This window comes from Bidens hawaiensis, unplaced genomic scaffold (assembly GCF_021521415.1).
Source record: "Bidens hawaiensis isolate Kalapana, Puna unplaced genomic scaffold, B.hawaiensis_p1.1 tig00035148_1, whole genome shotgun sequence".
NCBI classification, from domain to species: Eukaryota; Viridiplantae; Streptophyta; class Magnoliopsida; order Asterales; family Asteraceae; genus Bidens; species Bidens hawaiensis.
In genome coordinates this window covers 7,915-31,507 of record NW_027505356.1, presented here as the reverse complement: position 1 = coordinate 31,507, position 23,593 = coordinate 7,915, and the positions used below count along the sequence as shown (strand labels likewise).

The 23,593-nt window shown below is 40.1% G+C and overlaps 1 pseudogene across 1 annotated transcript; it reads right to left on the bottom strand.

Moving 5' to 3' along the window:
• Nucleotides 1-14,169: 14,169 nt before the first annotated feature.
• On the bottom strand, nucleotides 14,170-23,340 carry LOC143612648 (plasmodesmata-located protein 8-like; annotated as a pseudogene). Its single transcript, XR_013149977.1, has 3 exons — nucleotides 22,626-23,340; nucleotides 22,122-22,229; nucleotides 14,170-14,219 (listed from the first exon to the last, which is right to left on the bottom strand). The product of XR_013149977.1 is annotated as a plasmodesmata-located protein 8-like (transcript).
• Between the last annotated feature and the right edge of the window lie 253 nt (nucleotides 23,341-23,593).

Below are 23,593 nucleotides of genomic sequence, written 5' to 3'. Positions count from 1 at the left end.
AAATACGTCGGAAAAAAAAAGTTGGCAATACCAGACTCGAACCCAAGTCATTAGATAAGCAAACTCTCTTTTACCATACAAACCAAACGACCAATTTCATTAAATACCCAAACAATAAATATGTATATAGATTATTCGGTTTTGTTTTTTCCTCTTCCATAACATTCAAAACATAAACAAAGCCCTAGTTCCCGTCCCTCACACCATTGATTGCTCTCTACCGAATCTCAAAACAAGGTATGGTTATTCCACAGTCGTCTTCCAACCAAATTGGATATTGTAGAAGTTACCTCTTAAGTTCTTAATTGATATTGTAAATAGAATATATTAGACGATGTTATAGTTCAACAAATCGTTGTCAAATTTGCATTTTAGATTTGAGACACTTATGCAGAATATGCGTTAACATCTTATTGGTACTAATTGTAAGTGATGCTCCTGTTGAGATTTTAAAACAAGAATTCTGTATTTCTTCCCATGTATTGGATAAATAAATCTTTTATATTGTTATTGCAGCAGTAATTATGATAGTTATCAGCACAACCTGTTATATATGCACTATCACATACTCATGTGCATATTAATCTGTTTGGAGCTTGGTAATACATGGGATGCTGAAGAAACACTAACCGGACCCCGGGCAGATTACTGGTAACCTGGGGGTTAGATAGATGTTTCCCACGAGAGGTTAGACCCTTGGAAGATGGTTCTTCTGATAACCTGCAAAACAGACACCGTGAGCTCGTCACTGAGAAGGGGGGGGGGGGGGGTTCCTCCTTGTGACCACCCTCCGGCGTGAGAATCAGACTAGATTGCTCTTTAAATATAAAAGTATATTAAGAGATTGCTAGAGCAGATATCAGGTATAATATGATGATAATGTAGTAAGATATGATAAGATGAGATGGTCACACCATTTGTGGTATTTATAGCCGAAGGTAGGTTTCCAAAGAGGTATGGCCGGCTGCAACAGTGTTCCTGTTCCACCAACAGTAGCCTACGCACGTGCCCTGCTGGTAGTTGGTGGGTAGGTAGCGGCTGATAGTGACCAGGCCTGCTGTATACTATTCCTGTTCCACCAACTGACGGCTACGCACGTGGTATGGCAGTAGTTGGTGAGTAGGCAGCGGCTAATAGTGACATACAGTGCAGGAGCATGCTGCTCGCCATACTGTTGTCAATAAGCTGTCGTATCTTTAGTCAGATCTTTTTCCCATACCTCGTCAGGTACAGTACAGAAGATCTTCCTGTATCGTACGGACTGGCTTATTTGGGCGGGAGTATTCCCCCTCCCGCCCTTGTGCGGGATTGTTCCCGGCTTCGCTCATTCCTTCAGGTGACACTGAGTGATTGAGAGCTAAGTGCCTTGTGCGTGTAGCCTTGCTGCGCGGGTGGCCTTCCCTGATGGCTTGTATCCGAGGCTGCGGGAACAGGCGGAGTCCTTCACCATCGGGAGGCATTTCCTGCGGGACCAGCTTGCGTACTGCGCGTAAGGACGTCACGTCTCTGAGCATGGTTGGTCCTGCGGATCCAGTTGGTTTCTGCGCAGACGTCCCTCTTTTAGGTGAGTCTTGCGGGTCCAACTGGGCTTTGTTGGGACCTACCTCTTCAAGTCCCCCCAGTCCAATGTTCTTCTCATGAGTGTTTAATAAAGTGAGGTGAACTTTTGGACTTAAGCAGAGGGTTTTGAAAAGGGTTTTTCTAAGGTTTTCCATGGGGATTCTTCCCGCGGAAGTCCTTGTCACTTGCAGAAATGCCCGAGTTTCCTGCTTGGTCTTTGGGTATGATGCGGGTATGCTGTAATCTCCTCGCACGTCAGGAGCGTTGAGTCCCACTTGTGTGGATTCTCCTTGAGGTTTTGGTGGTTTTGAACATAGTGATCAATTATGTTAAGACCACCAATTCCATCCTGGAGCTTCGAACAACGTAGTTCTCGACGTTCCCGCCATGCGGGGATGTTATTTCCGTTTCCGCAAGCATTGCCCAGAAGATCCTTCTTGGTTTCAATTCCCAGCGGAGCGCTAGGTATGTGAAGGGTTTTGTCTTACCACTGTACCTGCGCTCGTCTTACGGTTATTTTACTTCCAAGGTATTCCTGGCGTCAATTCCCTGCGGGTGCTAGGTTTGTGAAGGGTTTTGCCTTTACACTGTATCCGCACCCGTCTTATAGTTACTTGGTTGCCGAGGTACTTGGCTTCAATTCCCTGCGGGTGCTAGGTATGTGAAGGGTTTTGCCTTTACACTGTACCCGCATCCGTCTTACGGTTACTTGTTCGCCAAGGTTTTCTTGGCTTTAATTCCCTGCGGGTGCTAGGTATGTGAAGGGTTTTGCCTTTACACTCTACCCGCACCCGTCTTACGGTTACTTGTTCGCCAAGGTTCTTGGCTTTAATTCCATGCTGGTGCTAGGTATGTGAAGGGTTTTGCCTTTACACTGTACCCGCATCCGTCTTACTGTTACTTGTTTGCCAAGGTAAGGGGGGTATTTTCCCGCCTACTTTATGATCTTTTTGAATTTTGAATTTTGAAATTCGAAAGGTTGGTGAGGATAAGAACAGTCCAAACATCTGAAACGTCGTGCGACGGTTTCTTCTGACTGTGTCAGGACGTGCAGGAAGTTATGGTGACGTGACAGTACATGGTCGTTTCAGACGCTTTTTCAGGCGCGTGGGCGCGATTTTTCGGGCGCGTGGCCGCGAAATTTCTGGCACGCGTACTTTTTACAGCTGTTGCCAGCTAGCTTTTTGCCACGCGTCATAGTTTCATTGCACCTTCGATTTCTCTCTCCTTCGCATTAAATTCACCGCATTAATTGCGATCACTATATAAAGGGGAAGAGGGTCATTTGTAATTCACATCTTCACTTCTCTTTCATCTCTAAGGCGATTTCTGGTGAATACTCTTATTCAGTTGAGCATTCCTCCGAAATCGTTTCTTCTTCCTTTGCAATATGTCTTCACATGATACTGAAGCTGTAGTCGATGATAAGAGTACTGCTGGCGAGTGCCAGTGTGCTCTGCCCGGCGATCAGTACCGGTATGTTGTTAGGAAGTTCATGCTCGATCCTCTCGAGCCTGAGTTTCCTGAACCCCATCAGACCTTGTACGATGCCCCCAGTGGCAAGATCGGGGTATATGCTTCATTCTTTGTCTATAGGAATCTTAGGTTCCCATTGACAAAGTTTGTTTACCGTGTCCTGGAGAGGCACGGTGTGCATTTGACCGAGTTGCACCCCATGGCGATTGCCAAGATTCGCCACTTCGAGTGGGTGTGCCGGATTTTGGGCATTGAGCCCTATGTGGACCGCCTGATGACCTTCTATACTTGGAGGTGCATCCAGGGGTGGTACACCCTGACAACCCGGATTAAGGGTTTGAAGATTTGCGCCACCGAGCGCAGTCTCCGATTGTGGAAGCGGGAATTCTTCTACATTTCTGCCAGCGCCGTCCCTATTGCCATGAAGTTTAAAAATGGCCAAGCCATTCCGAGCCACCACGCCACCAACTAACAGGAGGCGGAATGGTTTGCGAAGATATCCCGGGTCCAATCTCCGGTTTACCGGTTTGCGGAGTCCGGGATGGTGATGCTGGGGATGAGCCGGGTATGGAAGGAGGCGTCTCAGGTTCCCATCCTTCTCGAATACGGTTTGAACTCTACTCCTTATGGTATGTCTTAGTCTTTCTTGCTGATATGAGTTTGTCTTCTAACTGTTTCTTTTCTTTCAGAGGGGAACAATTTGGAGTCGCTCCTGTACCCGCGGGAAGCTGACGGTCCCGTGCGGGTGGGTACTCGTGCTCTTGACGAGAACGAGTTGCCCATCCTGGAGCAAACAGCGGATCGGTTTGTGGAGGTCTATCCGCTGGGCCACGAGATCCTGAGCCACCGGCGGCCAGGTAAGGCGTTATTTTCTCCTCCACCCCTCAGTGCTGTACCCGCTGCTGGGATTCCTTACATGCTGTCTTCTTCTGAGGAATCCGCAGATGGTCCTCCGTTAGTGCGGAAGAGGAGGGCTGCCATCGGGAAAGGGAAGGAGAAGGTGGCCTCCACAGCTGATCCGGTGCTTCTATCTGACACCGAGTCAGATAGTGAAGAGTTGGCGGGGAACCCCGGTGGTGAGAAGACCACTGTTCCGGAGGCTACGACTATTACCTCCGGAGAACCGATGACGACGACGGTGACCGGCATCAAGAAACCGGCTCCATCGGGTTCGTCCCCGCCCGTCCGTACGTTCAAGCTCAAGAAAACCCGTAAGTACAACTCTTAGGCTTTTATCTTCGTAGTTTAATCTTCCAAGTCTTTTAACACTTTTCTTCTTGGCGCATTCCAGGGTGAGGGGCCGAGTACTACCTCTCCGCCAATGACGGTAGGCTTGGTCAGCCTACCTGAGGCGTCGACCCAGGCGCCTGCGCCTGCTTCCGCTGGTTCAGTTGCTCATTCTGAGCCGACTGTTCCAGCCGAGTTGACGTCACCGCCGGCTGTGAGTGCGATTTTTACAGCATCCTTCACAGAGCCGGCGGTTACTTTTGCCGCGGATTCTGCGGGCAGCGACTGCGGCGGCTGCCACCATGCCCCCGCCACCGGCACCGACGGCCGGCCCATCAGGTACGCATGGGAGTACTCGCCAATCTTTGCCACCTTCCCATCTGCCTGACCTTTTGGATGGGTTTCCTTTGGGTTCAGGTGATGGGTTCGGCGGTTATCGGCCTGTTATAGACCCTACAGGTGCGTAGGGTTCCTTTGGCCCTTTTTCACTTTTATTTTTTATCATCTTTTCCTAACTGCTTTTTTGTTTTTTGCAGTGTCGGATTCCAATGAAGTGTATGTTCCGCGATGGAACATACGCCGAGGAACAACCCTTCGTACCCCTGTGGAGTGCGTGGAATGGGCTCGCCACGCTGCTCCCCATGGTGCGTTGGGGGAAGCCATGGCTAGCTACCAGGAGGGTAGGCTAACCAATGAGCTTCGGGTTCTCCAGGCCCGGATGCAGCCGCGCGTCGAGCTGCTTTGTCGTGAAAACGACAAGTTGAAAGCAGCTCGCGCCAAGGAAGTATCTCAAGCGCGTGCTCTTCGGGAGGAGAACCAAAAGTTGGCCGCAGCTGCTGCGGAGAAGGAGAAGGCCTTCAAGGCCCTCGAGGTTGAGGTTCAAGCGCGACTCGAGGCCCGCTCCAAGGCTGCCCAAGCTGTTAACGAACAGCTTCGGCTGGCTAAGGAGACTGCGAGGAACGCAACCGAGAGGGCCACCAAGGCTGAGGCCGTTGCTGAGCCTTTACGCGTGGAGAACGAGGAGCTCAAGGCCAAATTAGAGGCTCTCCAACGTGCTCATGATGCCTTGGCCATGGAAGATGCCAAGAAGCTCCAAGAGATCCTGGACCAGAGGGGCGTGCTTGACCACACCGAGCGGAAGCTTAAGGGCGTTGAAGAGGCTGCTGCAAAGGAAGTGCAACTTGCCAACCTCAATAAAAGCGAAGCCGAACGCGCCTGTACCCAAGCCCTGGTTGCCAAGGAATGGCTTCTTCGAGAGGCGTTGCCTCAGGTAAGCTTTCATGTCTTTACGCTTTCCTTTGTACATAGAATGATTTGTATATTTTCTTTTGTAGGTTGTGCATCGTGTCTTCTCAGAGACATTCTACGACGATGCGATGAGCGCAGCCCTCAACGCTTCTCACGAGGATGGGGAACGGGCTGGCTTCCTGCTTGGTCTAGGGTTCGTTGAGAAAGGCGTCCCGCCATCCAACTTCCCTTTATACAATGTAGATACCGAAGCCATATATGACCAAGCAGTAAATCAATACGCCGCCTTCCCGCATCCGGTGGTGGAGAAGGTGAATGAAATTGCTGCTGCTGATGATGGGCTACCTATCCTTAAGGCTTACCTTGAACAGCCACGCTCTACTGACGGTGCTGGTCCAAGTGGAAGTGGCCCTGAAGCCTGATCCTGAAGATCCCTTCCCATTGCTAGGATAGTCTTGTACAGATGTATTTATTTTCTTTTCGTAGGCGGGTAGTTACCCAGCCAATTCTTGTAATAATTCATTTGTGAAATATAAATCTTTTTGCGTATAAGATTGTTATTTCCTTCTTTGGGTTCCTTGCTTTATAAACTTATGACTTGCATACTTAGTTTAAATTAGCAATTTTCCAAGTGTTTAGAATAAGTTAACCTGTTGAACGTGGTTGATAATGGGTTAAAGTTTTGCTTCCTCTTTCGTGATTGTGCGGGTAGAACCGTCACTTGCACTTAGTAGGATGGCAAAACTTTACCCTTATCTGACCTGCGTGTAGGTTTTCCTCATCCTTTGAGGATAAGTTAACCTTTGAACGTGGTTGATAATAGGTGTGAAGTTTTGCTTCCTCTTTCGTGATTGTGCGGGTAGAACCGTCACTTGCACTTAGTAGGATGGCAAAACTTTACCCTTATCTGACCTGCGTGTAGGTTTTCCTCATCCTTTTTAAGAATTGTTTTGAACCGTTCGACGCGCGGTTGTCAATAGGTTAGTGTTCAGTTTCCTTTAATGATTCATGCGGATAGACCTGCACTTTCATTTAATGGGATAATTGAACTCTTCCCCTTCAACTGACCTGCGTGAAGGTTTGCCACGTTATTGGGTTCGTGCGGGTAGGACCGCTTTCCCACGCAACGACTTCACGTAATGATGCGGTGAAAACCGGCATATTAGTGTTCAGAAAAGTATAAATGTAAAATCATCAGCTTCGATGTTCTTAAAGAGAATCATTTCCATTAGAAGTGGCTCTTGGCCTTTTCTTTACAAATTGGAATTGATTTACATGCAAATTGTGTAAATGAGCTCCCTTCCATGTTGGGATGGGAGTGCCATCGAGCCGATACGCACCTGGTTCGGGGTCTCGTTCTTTACGCAGCATGTAGTCTCGACATTGAAGCTGGAACTTTTATTCGTGTTTTCCCCAGCTGAGGTTCTACACGCACCCGCCTGCTCAACCTTTATTGCGCCACGAGGTGCGCGAGCGTCCCATCTCTGACAAATGCTTCGACCATGTCTTTTACGTCTATGCATTCTTCAGTGTTGTGCCCTTTTGTCTTGTGAAAGTCACAGTATTTGCTCCGATCAGCATCATGACGATGTCGGATTATTGGAGGCTTTGGCCATGGGAGCTCTTCAGTAGCGAATATCTCAGTGACGCTCTTGGTGAGTGGCGTCCATCTGGAGTTCCGGTGCGGATGTACGTTATCCCTTCCGCCCAATCGATGTTGCAAGCCGGATGAGGTGTCAAAGTTTACCCTTGACTGCCAAATGCCTAGCTTCCGCTTTTTATTTAATCGGGCGGTGAGGACGTTGTCTTCTCTCGTTTTCTGAGTGTAGAGGTTTGTGCTCTGGGGGAGATCTCTACCCAGTTGCTTCTCCGTTTCCGCATAGCGTTTTGCTGCTGTCATGATGGCATCCAATGTGGATGGCATGCCATCTTTACCCGTTAGGGTGCGGATGAGCTCTGGGTCATGCGCGCCCTGGATGAAGGCAGCGCGAACAAGATCTTCGCTGATATTGCCCAAACTTAGCTTCTTTGAGTTGAAGCGAGTGATGAAGTTTGGCAGAGATTCATCTTCTTCTCGTATGCATTTGAGGATTGTCCATTGCTCCTCGGTATACTTCCGTTGCTGGCTGAAGTGTTGGCTAAACTTCTGCTGGAAGTCTGCCCAGTCGTAGATGTGATTGACCGGTAGACGATCAAACCAAGCTCTAGCAGCCCCAACAAGCGTCATTTGGAACATGTAGCACCAGGTGGGTTCCGTCCAATTGCTGACGGTTGCCCCCGCTATGAACCTGTTCAAATGATCGTCTGGATCAGATATACCGTCATATGTGCCTATGTTAGGCATTTGTTTGGCACTCTTTGGGGCGATTGCTTCCGCAATGTCCCTTGCAAACTTGGACGTTCCTGCATTTGCAATGTTTGGTCTGAAGGTTTTGGAGAAGTCTCGTGGACTTCCACCTGTGCTTTTTGGATTGAAGGCTTGTCCAAAATGCCTTTTCGGTTGGGATTCCATTTCCTTACGCTTCCCTTTTGCCCTATGGCGAGGGTTCGCGTCGGAGTCGGATTCCTCCGGGTCATCCTCCCAGTATTCGAATTCGTCGGCCTGTTGTATGGAACGCAAGCGTTCGTCCAACTCAGCCTGGAATTCCTTTTGTCGTGCCTCCGCCCATGCCTTAACTTCATCGAGAGTTTGGCGGGGGAGTCTTCGTTTCTCAAACTGGGTATCAGTGGATCCCAGTAGGCGATCATTTACTGCACTTGCCCCAGCTTGAGTAGCTGGGGTAGTGTTCGTAAAATTTACTTCACTTGCCCCGGCTTGGGTAACCGGGGTAGTGTTTGTAAAAACTGTGTTACCGGTATTCACCCCAGTAGCTGGGGTTGTGGTTACCGGAATTTCTCTAACCATCTTCGTAGAAGTTTGAAAAAACTGGAAAAAAATAAAGTTCTAGCTTTACGCACGGATGGCGCCAATGAAGAAACACTAACCGGACCCCGGGCAGATTACTGGTAACCTGGGGGTTAGATAGATGTTTCCCACGAGAGGTTAGACCCTTGGAAGAAGGTTCTTCTGATAACCTGCAAAACAGACACCGTGAGCTCGTCACTGAGAAGGGGGGGGGGGGTTCCTCATTGTGACCACCCTCCGGCGTGAGAATCAGACTAGATTGCTCTTTAAATATAAAAGTATATTAAGAGATTGCTAGAGCAGATATCAGGTATAATATGATGATAATGTAGTAAGATATGATAAGATGAGATGGTCACACCATTTGTGGTATTTATAGCCGAAGGTAGGTTTCCAAAGAGGTATGGCCGGCTGCAACAGTGTTCCTGTTCCACCAACAGTAGCCTACGCACGTGCCCTGCTGGTAGTTGGTGGGTAGGTAGCGGCTGATAGTGACCAGGCCTGCTGTATACTATTCCTGTTCCACCAACTGACGGCTACGCACGTGGTATGGCAGTAGTTGGTGAGTAGGCAGCGGCTAATAGTGACATACAGTGCAGGAGCATGCTGCTCGCCATACTGTTGTCAATAAGCTGTCGTATCTTTAGTCAGATCTTTTTCCCATACCTCGTCAGGTACAGTACAGAAGATCTTCCTGTATCGTACGGACTGGCTTATTTGGGCGGGAGTATTCCCCCTCCCGCCCTTGTGCGGGATTGTTCCCGGCTTCGCTCATTCCTTCAGGTGACACTGAGTGATTGAGAGCTAAGTGCCTTGTGCGTGTAGCCTTGCTGCGCGGGTGGCCTTCCCTGATGGCTTGTATCCGAGGCTGCGGGAACAGGCGGAGTCCTTCACCATCGGGAGGCATTTCCTGCGGGACCAGCTTGCGTACTGCGCGTAAGGACGTCACGTCTCTGAGCATGGTTGGTCCTGCGGATCCAGTTGGTTTCTGCGCAGACGTCCCTCTTTTAGGTGAGTCTTGCGGGTCCAACTGGGCTTTGCTGGGACCTACTAACTAATAAACAATTTATGTTCCAAGTAAGTATACTTCACACGTTTACAACCAACAGTTCATATATTACTCACAATTAAACGATCAGTTGTAAGTAAATTGAAGGTAATCAAATTAAATTTGTCCATTCAAACTATTGGATCTAAAACCACATACCTTTATCAAAAGCTTATAAATTGTCTGCTGCTTGTGTGATATACCAATCAAAGGCTGGACATGTCCATGAATACCATGACTATCACAAGTAATACGCTTATCACAGACTCAAAGCTACCAAATGTAATGTAAACACCCTGCAACTGCAACAATGATCATGAAACTTATCAAAAAGTCTAAATTGCAACATCTTCTAACACTCAAAAAATTGGCTAAATATAATTTAGAATTTCCTTTCTAATTCCATGCTTCTATTACTATTGCATTCCAATTCACAGAGTGCATCAGAGATGAAATATTAATATTTAATTTTCAGAATAAGCATCCATGATTATTAAGCGAGACAATGGTAGCTTCTCTTTCTAGAAGTTTATCAATAAAAAATATTGGTATAAGAGACCCTGCAGGTTTGTAACAAACAAGCTTAGCATCTGAAGAGGTAGGTCCCAGCAAAGCCCAGTTGGACCCGCAAGACTCACCTAAAAGAGGGACGTCTGCGCAGAAACCAACTGGATCCGCAGGACCAACCATGCTCAGAGACGTGACGTCCTTACGCGCAGTACGCAAGCTGGTCCCGCAGGAAATGCCTCCCGATGGTGAAGGACTCCGCCTGTTCCCGCAGCCTCGGATACAAGCCATCAGGGAAGGCCACCCGCGCAGCAAGGCTACACGCACAAGGCACCTAGCTCTCAATCACTCAGTGTCACCTGAAGGAATGAGCGAAGCCGGGAACAATCCCGCACAAGGGCGGGAGGGGGAATACTCCCGCCCAAATAAGCCAGTCCGTACGATACAGGAAGATCTTATGTACTGTACCTGACGAGGTATGGGAAAAAGATCTGACTAAAGATACGACAGCTTATTGACAACAGTATGGCGAGCAGCATGCTCCTGCACTGTATGTCACTATTAGCCGCTGCCTACTCACCAACTACTGCCATACCACGTGCGTAGCCGTCAGTTGGTGGAACAGGAATAGTATACAGCAGGCCTGGTCACTATCAGCCGCTACCTACCCACCAACTACCAGCAGGGCACGTGCGTAGGCTACTGTTGGTGGAACAGGAACACTGTTGCAGCCGGCCATACCTCTTTGGAAACCTACCTTCGGCTATAAATACCACAAATGGTGTGACCATCTCATCTTATCATATCTTACTACATTATCATCATATTATACCTGATATCTGCTCTAGCAATCTCTTAATATACTTTTATATTTAAAGAGCAATCTAGTCTGATTCTCACGCCGGAGGGTGGTCACAAGGAGGAACCCCCCCCCCCCCCTTCTCAGTGACGAGCTCACGGTGTCTGTTTTGCAGGTTATCAGAAGAACCATCTTCCAAGGGTCTAACCTCTCGTGGGAAACATCTATCTAACCCCCAGGTTACCAGTAATCTGCCCGGGGTCCGGTTAGTGTTTCTTCAAGTTAGTAGTTTGTTTGTGAATTATAATTGGTTGATTCATAAACTCTTTAGATGAAGATGAATTTTATTGTTAAGAACATTGGTGGTTGTTGTATACACTACAAAATTGTTTTGAGATTTTTTACATGGTATATCCACTTTCGATTGTTTATTATCATAGTGGTGTTAAAACTTATATTATTAATCTAACCATCTTTTGTCAAATAAATGCAAGGATGCAGGGTGTTGTGGCAAATTTTCCTGGCATACACGCGACTCATAATTTGTAGAATTTTCCTAGTATACAAAAGGTTTGTTGTTATTGTTACTATCATCATTGTTATTAATATAGTTATTATGTGTTTGTTTACTAATTATTATAGGTTTAACAAATTTATAGATTCAAGTTCAAATGGAAGTTAATATGAGAGCAAGAGTTTAAGGAATGCAATAACAATCGATGAAGCGACACAAAGAGGTGTAGAAGAGGCCATAACCTTTCGTTTCTTGGTATTATTTTTTGGTTGACTATTTTAAACATATTTAGTTTATACTGGATTCGTTTCTTGGTATTAGTTTTTGGTAGACTATTTTAGACATATTTAGTTTATTTTGGATTTGTAACGACTTTGATTATATTTGATTTTTAAATAGTAAAAGTTGTTTTGTGATTATATTTGATAGACTAATTTTAGACATATACATATACGTGTGTGTATATAGTATATGTATATGTATTTTTTTTATATTAAAAAAATAAATGTGTCGGAATTGCGTCGGAAAATAACTTATATACGTGTAAGAATTGTGTCGGAAAATATTTTATATATGCGTAGGAATTGTGTCGGAAAACATTTTATATATGTGTAGGAATTGTGTCGGAAAACATTTTATATATGCGTCGGAATTGTGTCAGAAAATAATTCATGTATGTGTCGGAATTGCGTTGCAACACTAAAAAATAATACCGTATTTATAAATATACGGTATTATTAATATGGTAATTATAATTATTTAACCCTATTAAAAAGTGTCGGAAAAGTTTCGGAAAATTGAGACAAAAAAATGTGTCGAAATTGTGTCATAATTTGCGTCAGAATTGTGTCACAAGGGAATTTCCGACGGTGGTTTTTCTGACGCGCAAAATGTGTCGGAATCGGTCGTTTGCTACGCATTTCCGACACAATTTAGTGTCACAACCCTATCAGTTTTCTAGTAGTGAAGTTATAATAAAGTTGTAAATTGCCTAAACGTGTTGCATGGATGGATCCAACTCAATGGCAGGGGTATCACTCGCTACCCCTCAACTTCTACGGCGAAATGAAATCTTTTTTATTTGTTACGTTTTATGTATTACGTTAACCCTATAAAATTATATTACGCTGCCCCTCAAAATTTTAAAACCCAAAATTTCGTCGTTTTAAGTTTATTAAAAGCCCAAGATGATTAAAAGCCTATTATTTAATTAAAATTTAAATCCCAAGTTAAATAACCGGGCGAAGGTACGCGTGAAACGTGTTACCAGGCGTCGGTACGCACTAAACGGGCAACCATGCGCTGGCATGCGTCAAACGGATAACCCGGCGCATGTACGCGAGTAACGCAAAACCATGCCCGAAAAGCGCGAAATGCGTAACTACACGCCTATATGAGCGAAACGTGTTACCGGGTGTCGGCCTGCACGAGCGAAACACATTACCTAACGCCGGTACGCGCAAAACGCTTTACCGAGCCCGGTACACGTGTAAAAATCCTTTGGTATACACGAAATGCGAAAACCAGACGCACGCACTCTTGAAACAGGTAAAATAAAATTTTCTTAATGTGTGGTTAAAACTTTTTTTCGCTATCCCTAAATATATGTTATAGATCCGCCATTTGACTAGCATGCATATTTAAGCTTAGAGCATGACCCATTTATTCAATGGCAAACATGTCAACTGACCCAAGTTAGTAAAATGTTACAATTGATGAAAAAATGTTGACATCATGCGTGACAATGACTAATAAAACCAGTGGTGAATCTAGACCATAATCTTAGGGGTAACGTTTTTTTTTTACCGTATTTCATACAATAACCGAATTTTTTTTATGATATTTCATACAATAGTTTTTTTCTTTTAACTTACCTTTGGACCAACATCATCATTTTCTTGTAATTTTCGTTTAAAAAGATTGCTAATAAGACTTTGTTGTTTCATCTTCTAACTTCCCTAATTTTAGAAGGGACAAATTTAAACCATAGATCTATAGTCAATTTCACTTTACACATAAACCTTAAATCCCTAATCAACTAGAAATTTCAATTTATATTATCCAATATCCAACAAACCATAATCAATCATTCAATTGTTACTAATGGGGTGGTGCTCCATTGCTAAAGACAAAGCCTTTAAAACACCTGGGTTTGGAGAGGAGGTCTTGTGTTCAAATCCTAAAGACAACAAAAACTAAAAGAAGTTCACTGTTAAAAAAATCATTTAATTGCCCATAAACAATTCCAAATTAACAATTTATATAAACAAATAAGCAATTACAATTTTAAGCAGAAAGTAGAAGAATACCTAAATTGAACAAGTATAATTCAAACCGTAGACGAGGGAGTGAGGGACTGAAGGAGCACTGACCGTTGGCTACTCGGCAGCATCATGCAGGGGTTGGGGCAGTGTGGGTGGAAGCCACGACTGAATGAAACTTTGTTTGTTAAATGTTGATGTCCAACCAAAACCAAACGTTTAGGCATAAAGGAAAAACAAACAAATGATTTCATTTAGTTTGTGCTTAAATTTGGTTGGACTTTAATTGGTTTCGGCTTTTAATTTGGTTGGGTTTTAAACAAACAGGGGTAACGTTATATTTTTTCAGGGGTAGTAAAATACGAAAACCGACCAAAACATAAAACATTTGTACTACCGGCGAAAAGTTGAGGGGTAGTGGAGGCTACCCCTAGTGATATGCTATGTCTGCCTCTGAATAACACTATCCGAAACATATTGTTTTCCAAACAGCATATGAATTAAAGAGTATGATTCAACTTTAGTTAAAATCTACTGTTAACATCATAAGTTGTTATAGATATTATGATAAAATTGACGTAACTATAACTGTATCGATAAAAAACAAAGTTAAAGGTCCCGATGCTCGTTTTTCTTCATACTCGTCCTGAGATGTACCAATCGACTTTGCTAACCTGAAATATAACAACGATTTTTAAAGCTATCATAGGTTGAAGAAGTAACGTTAATCTTTTTTACCTTATATTTTAAGATAAATCTTGTAAAAAGGTTGTTAGGTTGATTGCTAATATTTAACCCTGTTGACTTTTGCATAAAGGGCAAATTGGTCATTTGGACAATTGATTCTCATGATAAAGTTTAGAGGTGTTCATGGTTCAGTTTGAAACCGTGCAATTGCCCAAATCGTATACATATATTTGATAGTTTATATTTCATATTAGGTTTAATAAATATGCAAAATTTGTTTAACCATTAAGTTCATAAATCATGTTGAGTGAATGACTTTTATGGATTTCGTTGCATACTATTTTTTGGAAAATTTGAACCATAAGTCAAGACGCATGTTCATCTTTTAAGAGCTCGACATTTTTTATATTCAGTTTAAACAGTTTACTTTTTTATAAGCACGATAAGCTTAAACCGGCGAAACCAAACCGGGAGCAAACTGTTAGGAACGGTTTAGTTTTGTTCGGTTTCAATTTTCAACGATTCGGTTTCGGTTTTTAATATCCCAAAACCGTCAAAACCGAAACGTGAACGTTGCTAATAAAGATTGTGTAACAAGTAATAAAGGTTTTGAAATGTGTGCTTGCTTTGAATGATAGTAAGAGATGGATTAAGAACAACAATTGGTTTCTCCAAATTTCATAACGTTTTCTTTGTTTAATTTTCGTCTTTGTTTAATTTTCGTCTTAGGTTGGGAGAGGCAAACACGAATACATGGAGGCGGATTTCGATGTGGTTCGAGAATGGTCGGCGTACACGACTCAGTTTGTATTTCGTTATTGATATGCATGATATTAAATATTAACCGATACTTTTGTTAACTTGAGGAATATACGTAATCTTTTGATTTCGGATGCTTAATTTAGAAATGGAATGTATATTTTTGCTGCTATATTTTGAGTCATTAATGGTAATTTCAGTAATTATGCAAAATAATAATAATAGATAAATAAAAATTTAAAAAAGTTATACGATGACGTGCATTTGGACATGTCGTTAATTGGTGTCGTAAATACTAGTAATGAAAGTGTGTCATAAATACATGTAAAAACGTGTGTCATAGACAAGTGCCATTAAACATGACACGTGAAAACGCGACATACTATTTATGACGAGGCCTTCAATGACATGCATTTGCGTGTCATAAGTGCTCTTTAATGATACGTAATGCGTGCCATTAAAAAGTCTTTTTTCTAGTAGTGAGTGTTATGATAATTAATTTGGATTGGTTCATGACTAATTTGGTATAGTGGTGGGTTGAGGTTGGTGGTGGTGTAACATTCGTTACTTTTCAAATCTGAAAATATGACCCATTTCAAATTTTCGGTTTTCTTTTGTTTTTAAAGAATATAAATATATATTACTATATTCTCAAGTTTCGTTTCAATGTGTTTTGTTCACCGTTTATTATTAATATAATATTTCCGAGGAATTTTGTTCGTTCGTTTCCTTCTTTAAATTTGCTTAAAAAAATCGAAACTCCGATGACTTAAAGCTTCTATTTAATCAATTTCCAAATTATACGGGTTTAATACGAAAATATTCTAATAATATAAATTTGAATTTCATTCTAATATATTTCAAAGTTCAAGGTTTATTATGAAATTATATTTAATTTCTCTTTTAAAAGATTACCAAAGTTTAAGGGCCTTATTGTAAATATATTTAAAATATATTAATATTATAATAACTTAAACCCAACCCCCGTCCCAATCCCGTTTTTCCGGCCATGTCGCCGGTGGCGGTGCCGGAGAACCCCAAACACCCTTAAATCCTCGATCTTTAACCCGTAAAAGTTGTTTAATGCGTTATGTCATCGATATTATATCATAAAGACCAAGTTAATTGCGTTTATTCGCCGTAAATAAACCCGTAATCGTCGCCGGAAATCACGGAATCACCATTAACCAAATTGACGAGTACACGCTCCACAAATTAGTATAAATAGGAGCCTAAGCTCCATCACAACTCGCTCACACCTCTCAATCACTCTCAATTTTCTTTAATCCGGCCGTAATCAAGCATGAAGCTTCGGCTCCGGCGAGGTCCCTTTCTCCATCAAAACAATACGATAGCGGGTAATTAAATTATGCCAAATATTATTTTTCTGCCACTGAACAAAACCCCTAAGGTTATTACTTCATTCATGAACCAGTTCTTCCAAGGAAGAAGATGACTTGTTAGATGTGTTTATATATAAAATATTCTCCATGTTTTAACTGAATATGAACACTGGTCCACTGGTTAACTTGCTGGTCTTACACCACCTAGACCCGGCTTCGAAACCTTGGGTCAGTCCTTTAAGCAATTAAATCGTGACATTTACGAATATGATATCTGGACCAACCGGGTTTGAAACCCGGGTCAGTCACATTTTTTTTATTTTATTTTATTATTATTTAATATCAGTTTATAATAATTAATTAATCACTTTAATCCATTAAAATTCAAAATAAATTTATAAAAAACTTTCTTAAATTAAATAGAAATTATGTAAATTAACTATAAAATATATCTCACCATTTCACACTTAAAAACCGAGTTTCTTGTTCTTGTAAACCATAATTAAAAATCGTTTACCAATTGTAACGTAAACTTTAATTTACTAAAAATCGTTTCGTTAATGCAATAATTATATTTACGACTTATAGACAATAGTTCAAGTATTTCGAACGTGTAAGCTTCATTTTCCCGCCGTTAGAATATTTAAATCATATTAATAAACGAATTGTCGTTAAAACATAAATAACAATATTATAATCAAGAATATAAAATAATATAAAATATCCCTTATAAGTTATACAATAAAGCAATCTTGTACGGTTATCGATTAAGTCTCGTTTTACTCAATTTAGTTAGTGCAGACCGCTTGTTTCGGCTTTCGTGACGCGTTCGGTTGTTTGCCATTTTTTTCAACGCTTTCGATTTCTCCTTTTTGCTTCAATACTAAGGTGAGTTTTTCACCACCCCTTTTTAATATTTTAATGTTTTGGGGTAGCATATATATCCTTATGAAAATTCAAGCATTGTTTCTTCTATTACAAAATTACAATTCGTATATGGACTTGTGTGCTACTTGTATTACTTGCACGAATATTAATTGCACGACTGGGAAGCCTCATTAAGTATGATCATACGCCCCCCCTTTGCACTCCGGTCTATCTGCATCGAGTGGAAAAGGGCCTCATAATCCAGAGTACGTTGGTTGTTACCAACTGGAAAGGGCTTACTTGCTCGTTTATCACATGTCTATGAGTTGTATGGTTTTTATGTACGTATTTAAATTGTGGAAACTCACCAGCTATATTTATAGCTTACCTTTATTTTATACATATGTTACAGGTGTAAAGGTACGATGATGAAAGTTAGAAGACACATAGCATGTTTATAGAATATTCAAAGAAACCTTATTCTTTTGTTTATTTATTTGTTACAACTTGTATTATTTGATAAACTTGTGTTACATGAAGATTTAAATGAAATAATGTTATTATGGTCACCTAATAGTGTCACGTATGTTTGAGCAATCTGTACGTCACACTCAGGCGTTTCCGCTTTAGCCGGGGTGTTACAGGTGGTAGCAGGCTAGCAGCACCAACTATGAGAAATCCACCAATCCATATATAATGTGTGAACAATGACAGTTGTGTACCATAGTCAATAGCTAGATATGGATAAGGGGGCATGGCATACATATGGTGATCTACAACAATGGTTAAAGAGCCTAACATAGCCAGGTTAAGCGATAATTGAGCATGCCATGACGCTGTTAGGATCTCATATATGCCTTTATGGCCGTGGCCAGTAAATGGACCTTTATGAGCTTCTAAAATATCTTTTAGACCATGACCAATGCCTCAGTTGGGGGTGGGGGGAGAGAGAGGGAGTTACATTTGTTAAAATACTTGTTTATAATAAATCGGTAACTCGTGTACAAGGTACATGATCTAACTTAACAAGAAAAACTAAATGATTTATGGTTAAAGGACAAATGTTGTTGGATTTGGAAACGTAAAGGATAAGCAGATCAATTTCGAAGATAAAGGACAAGCAATCAAATTCAGGACAAACATAAAGGACAATTTCTGTAATTCTGTCTATTAGAAACGAATAATGTAAAACAACTCACGTAATACGGGAATAAAATCTAGTATTATTATATATACTAGTTTTAGAGCCCGTGTTACACACGGGATAATTCAAATTATAAAATTATAAGTAAAACAAATAATTACATAGCGTATATGAAAAAAATGTATTACATCTATGCTTGTATCTATACAATGTGTACATAAATTGATTTTATTTATATCACAAAATGGTTTTTTTAAATGAACTTAATAAAAAAATGTTCGTGCAAAATCGTACTCGAGAATGCTTATTTCTATTGAAAAATTCATTCTCGGTGTCATATATGTATAATTGAAAGAATTTTGATTATGAACCAATTTCGAAAATAAGACTTCTCATGCGATAGTAGTTCTAACCACTCAGCCTAAATACAAAAGAGACGTTACCTTTATTGATATATTCATCAATTTATCACCCATTAAAGGAAAGTAGGATATTAAATTGTAACAATTAATGTTCTTCAAAAACTATGTTTTTCTGAGCTACACCATAAAAAAGATGTTGATAAGTTTCAGAGGGCTTTTCGACTTTGTCATAATGACAACATAAAAAATAACATTTTAACCCATTCAATTTTTTGAATATTTTGTTTCATTTGAGCATAATTTTGCATGATTGCTTCCCACACAACGTTCTGATCACCATTGAAGGAAAAATTAACGTTGACATAAATATTTGAAATTTGATAAAAGTTAAAAGCACCGATAGGCATGGGGGTGACATGTCAAAAGTGTTTGCAATCTTTTCTTAAGTTTTAATAGTTGAGGGAAAATAGTCAATTTGTCAAATCCCGAACCTTTTGATTATTTCAAAAAATGCCCTTAAAAATAAACTTGAAACCCGAATCATGTTTAAAATTCTAACTTTCATACTTTTGACATTTTAAAGTCAACACTTTGAACCCATAACAAATTTGACGATAAATCTATTTTGCATCCTCAAACTTTTAAAAATACACAAAATTTTCATTTTCCATCCGTAAAATTTTTTGACCTAAATGTAGTTAACTTGTACCAAACAATCTATTTACCAACTTTTGACCTATAAAATCAAATTTAACTTCCACAAAAAACCCGAAACAATTTTCATTTGATAAACATGATTTGTTGTTGATTTTTGGAATTCACCAAGTATTTTGAAATATATAGTAAAATAATATGTTAATATTTATATTTATAAAAATATATAGATATTTTATAAATATAGTGTAAAAGGAAAGTGAATAATTATTGATTTATTAGGGTATATTAGTTTTGAATGGAAAAAATTGTGAGAATTAACCAAAACATGACAAGTGTCCCAATTATTTTACTTTATTAGAATATGTAGATGTAGATGTAGATGTAGATGTAGATATACACCAATATAATATGCGTGCGTGCATGCACGCATAAACACAAACACTTGAAGAAAGTCATGCCGGTCAAACATAGTGTAGACTAAGATACAATTTTTTTTATTATATATACTTAATTTTTAATACACTCAGTTATTTATCGAGCACAACTCTTATGTCACGTTTACAAATCACCACACTCGTTTTCACTTAGGTTGGCAACAACTTTTCCTAGAAGCTAAGCAATATGCCACTCAATCATCTTTAAACGGGTAACACTTCCAATCAATTTTGTTACAACAACAAAATTGAGGACCAGCCTCAATACAGTGTACTGAACAATCTTTTGGCGGTGAAACTCCGAATACTATAACGTCACTTTGTTCATATATTCCCGCTACAGTAAATAAATAAACATACAATTAAATCTATAAATAAATTAATAATAACTGTGATGTTTTATTTAAAATACTCGACACAATATGTTGGTAAGTTAATGAGAACTTACATTGATTACATCCAAACAACACAAAAAAAGTTATAAAGAAGACCATCACATGCGCTTCTAAAAGCATCACCCTTGTATCTTTTAACATTATAATTGTTTACTCCTAATAAATATAAATATGAATAAACTAGTTCACCATATGATAACGATTAATGGGGCTACAACTATATTTGTATTCATATTTTGATAACATGACTTTTGCATGTTTAGAAATTACATTGACGTGCGATTCTTTACTTACATGCATGCAGTGCTTACCCCTAGAATTAACAAAAGAGTTCCTCACTTTATATTATAAAATTAAAATAAATGATTGGTTCAAATCATTTAATTAAACACTATATTTTCTTTTAACAGGTGAAAACCGTAACTCTTTAAGTTAGATTGACGGGTTAAAGTAATGCATAAGCACCACACAATGTTTATTCGTATGAAAAACGTCAACACTAACTCTATTCAGACAATATATGTAATCTAATTATCCGATCATGACTAACGTAATCTATTGCCCAACATGTTGATGGGTTGGAAATGGGTTATAACCAAATTGTAAACTAATTAAATAGGTCGTAAATGAGCTGAAAAGTTGTAAGTTGCCTAAATGTGTTGCAGGGACAAATCCACCTCAATGGTAGGTGCTACCCCTCAACTTCTACGGCGAAGTGAAAATCTTATTTATTTGTTACGTTTTATGTATTACGTTAACCCTGTAAAATTATATTACGTTGCCTCTCAAAATTTTAAAACCCAAAATTTCATCGTTCAAAGTTTATTAAAAGGCCAAGATGATTAAAAGCCTATTATTTAATTAAAACTTTAAATCCCAAGCTAAATAACCGGGTGAAGGTACGATGAAACGTGTTACCAGGCGTCGGTACGCACAAAACGGGCAACCATGCGCTGACATGCGCCAAACGGGTAACCGGCGCAGGTACACGAGTAACGTGAAACCGGGCCCAAGAAGGGCGGAATGCGTAACTACGCGCCTGCATGAGCTAAACGTGTTACCGAACCCCCTTACGCGTGAAACTAGTAACCGGGCGCTAGTATACGTGAAATGCTAGTACATGTGAAACAGGTAACCCGATCAGTATGGGCGTAACGCGAAACCGAGCACAGGACGCAAAAAAATGCGTAATCAGGTGCCTACACGAGCGAAACGCGTTACCTGACGCCGGTACGCCCAAAACGCTTTACCAAGCCCCGGTACGTGCAAAACACGTTATCGAGCCCCAGTACACGTGTATAAAGCCTTTGGTATATGCGAAATGCGAAAGCGGACGCCCGTATCTTGAAACGGGTAAAATAAAATTTTCTTAATGTTCAGTTAAAACTTTTTTCGCTAACCCTGAAATTATATTATAGCTCCGCCAATGATCTATTGAATAGTGGACATTTAAGTTTAGAGCATGCCCCATTTATTCAATGGCAAACATGTCAAATGACCCAAGTTTGTAAATTGTTAAAATTAGTTAAAATATTGACATGATGCGTGACAATGACTAATAACACCTATCCGAAAAATATTGTTTTCCAAACAGCATATGAATTAAAGAGTATGATTCAACTTTAGTTAAAATCTACTGTTAACATCATAAGTTGTTATAGATATCATGATAAAATTGACGTAACTATACCTGTATTGATAAAAAACAAAGTTAAAGGTCTCGATGCTCGTTTTTCTTCAAACTCGTCTTGAGATGTACCCATCGACTTTGCTAACCTGAAATATAACATTGGTTTTTTAAAGCAATCATAAGTTGAAGAAGTAACATTTATCTTTTTTACCTTATATTTTAAGATAAATCATGTCAAAAAGTTGTTAGGCTGATTGTTAATATTTCTTGTTTGTTGCTGACATTAAAAGTTAAGTACCTCCTGATTTTCCACAAAATGAAAGAAGTACGATAAAAGCCGCAACGCCTCCCACGACACCAACAATTATGGCAATTGTTTTTCCCACATCGTCATCATCGGATGATCCTACAACGTGATTAAAACCCCAATTTTATCAAGCAAACATAAATAAAAATGGGTTCAAAAATTAACAACTTAACATATATATTATTTTAGTTTTAGGTTTTTTAATTTATATTTTAATAAAAATTGTATGTTAGTAATTTCACACCACTTAACAAAAAAAGGTTAACCTCCATTTATGTCAGGGGCAATTTATGTTACGTTTATGCAAAAGTTTAGACAAGTAATGCAGTTTTAAAAGTTAGGGGCCAAAAGTAAAATATGAACATACCATACGGGCCATCCGGGTGCTTACTCAATAAACTTTTAAAAAACATATTTTGGTCGATAAATAAAACAAAACCTTGTAAACAGAATTTAAGTAAAACAAAATACATGTTAGGAGTTAGAAATTTGTAGTTGAAGGTGAATCATAGTAACCAGGAGTCCAATATCTCATGTAACATTGAGCCAAGAAAACATCACCAGCCAGTGATGATCCACATAAGGTTTTTAACTTGGAGGTAGCCTCTTCAAGACAAGAACTGCAATCATTCGGATTCAAATCCCCTAAACATTGCGAAAACCCTTGAACTAAACCCGAGCTACTAACCCTAAACCCTTGATCAGCTTCACCCAACTCAGCCAACACATCATCGCGACGATTTAGCGATTGAACATCATGACTAACACTTTTGCTACACTTCTTGAACCTTAGGCTAGTATCCAACTTACCTAGAAAATCATAATTCTCAAACCTCACTAGACACTCTTCTAACTGCAAACTACTACTATATGAGTAAGGACACCCTACCCCGACACGAGCAGCTGCTTATTTTACGCACTGTGCGCACTCGGGTATCCTTAAGTCACCCCGACATTGGTACAATCCATAAACTGCAGAATTTAATGGGGCGTTTGTGTCGTTTCCGATGGCAAAGCTATTGTACAAGGTTTGGGATGATGAGGAAACAAACGAGGATAGTAGAGAGTTGAGGTTGGTTTCAAAGGGGGTGTTTGGCTGGAATTTTTCTTGGGAGCATCCAAAGTAAGTGAAGACATGGGATCTCACAATGGAAGAGAAGTAAATGAAGAACAAGAAAAAATTTGAAGAGAACTTGTGAAATCTCAACATATTTTGGTTTAGCTTTTGTTGCTTATCAAGAGCCGGAGATTCGTTCGCTTTACTTACCACCAATATGTTTGATATTACTTTCTTCTTCATATTTAATTTGAATCACATACATATATTAATTGGGAACAAGTAGCTAGATAATAATAATAATAATAATAATAATAATAATAATAATAATAATAATAATAATAATAATAATAATAATAATAGTCGGATATGTTTTGTTATATGATATATCATACATAAAAATTAC